The sequence below is a fragment of the Glossina fuscipes genome, unplaced genomic scaffold (assembly GCF_014805625.2).
Source record: "Glossina fuscipes isolate IAEA_lab_2018 unplaced genomic scaffold, Yale_Gfus_2 3, whole genome shotgun sequence".
NCBI classification, from domain to species: domain Eukaryota; kingdom Metazoa; phylum Arthropoda; class Insecta; order Diptera; family Glossinidae; genus Glossina; species Glossina fuscipes.
The window spans coordinates 12,567,910-12,570,048 of NW_023998417.1; positions in this window are offsets into that span (position 1 = coordinate 12,567,910).

The following is a 2,139-nucleotide window of genomic DNA, read 5'->3' on the forward strand; positions in this document are numbered from 1 at the left end:
TTTGTTGTGAAAATGACTTGAAATTAAAAAGTGAAAAAGTAAAGTAAACCGAATTTTTGTATATTTACGCATGCGTAACCTTTTTGTTGTTATGCCAAAGCAGGAAATATTAGCAGTTCTTTGCGTAATTGCAGACAACAAGCAACAACAACAAAAATAGTTGTTTTTGTTGTGCCATTTGCTTTCATTTATTTCTGATTTTGGATGAATTTATTAACTTATTATTATTTCTCTCTGTTATGCCTAAAAAGAAACCGCAACAACAAAAGAACGTAATAAGGTTGCAAATGTTTTTCTTTCTTCTTTTTTGTTCAATTTTTCCCTAAATATTTATACATAGAGAGTTTATTATCTGCGCAGTTAATTGCATTTTAAAAGACTGAACAAAGTAAACAAACATTTGCTTAATAATGCACACAACTATTTATTTATCTCAATCTTCGATTCATTTCGTACATTAATGTGCATTTAATCTTGTTATGGGCATGTTATTGGCGCAATCAATAGCATATACAGGCTTAACTTATGCTACTAGTAGTGAATCTAGCGATCTAGCGATCTGCTTGCTTAAGACTTTCACTAAGGTTGCTGCCTGCTCAAATCAATCAAAGGATGTCATATTAAGTTGGATTTAATGCTCTTTTGATGACGATTGCATTTTACTTAAGGTCCTCAATAATTCGCAAAACAGCAGCTGCCTTTGTAAACAATCCTTAAAGATCGTACAAAATAATGCTGCTGGCGGTGAAAAGGTTATAAAAGCAATCAGCAGATAGTCAAAGGTACCCCTGTTGACGCCTCGAGACAAATTTGCTAAAATGTATCTGCAAAGTTTCAAGTCCAAAAAGAAAATGAACTCTTTCTTTAAGACACCGTCCGGAAGGCTGGAACAAACAACAGATGGGAAATGCAGAAAATTTCTTGCTATTAGCAATTTCTTATGTAACAATGCAACGAATCGTTTTTTTATGTTATTTAAAATATGCCATGCCTGTGTGTTTGCCCAGGACGTAACACTTACCGACCAGGCGCATTATCACTAGGCTGCAGCAATGTCCTTATCTGTTTCTGATCATTACCGTGTTGCACGAATAGGGAAAATCCTCTGGATGATTGGTCATATTAGAAAAAAATTTATATATATCTGCCTTTGGATACCGATTCAGATTGTCAAAGCCAATGTAAAATTTCAGTTTAATTCATTTTTCCGTTTATTTATGTTGGCATCTGGCATTTGTCTTTCTATTATGACCCGCTCTTGCCTTGAACGAAGAGCTATTAAAATTAGATTAAGATAGATATGACGTTTACAGCCCGGAGATTGCAAAGCCACACATGTACATGAGGAGCTGCTCACTATGTCAATTTTGTACTCGTGATCATTGCACGTCGTGTGGTTAAACGTCATCGTGCTGATAAGATGAGAAATATTCCTTCCGAGGCTGCACTTGATGAACCAGCTCCGTAAATAATCTATTGTTGAGGTTAATCTTCGTTTGTGAATGCTTCCGTGCGGACCGCCGTCTCAGTCAATAAAGAAGCAAAGCAAAATTGAAATGTACACCATATTTTTGGACAGAGGAAATAACTATTTTTGGTAGATTCATGCTTTTAGACGGTTGATGATGAAGATGAAATGCCCGTAGCAAGAAAATAAGATATAGAATCTTTCAGAAAATCTTCTTTTTTTTTATTAAACTAAAAGGTGGAGTGCCTCCCTTGCAGTAAGGTAGAGAATGGTGTGGAAGACTATACTATCCAAGTAGCCAGTAAGTAATCCGTCTTATAAACCAATAGGAGAACGCGCAGCCTTAAAATCGCTCGAGTAATTCGGTTAATTGATGGGATTATTTTAGAAGATTAGAGCCTAATGGAATTTCATTTTCAACAACTCCATTGCTTCCAAGTCCATATAGTACATTGCATCGCACGGCTGGTGTTTCAAATCATCTTAAGATTACCTTATTAGCTGGCGTTAGTGTGTACAATTTCGATTTCAACTATGGACTGTCAGTAGAACTTTATTTGTGAGAAAAACATAACACACACACGATAAAATTATTTAAAAAAAAACAAGTCCAGGACATTTAAAAGCTTTCGACTTCCGTTTTTAGGAACTAAGACAGCAGGTGCAACTGA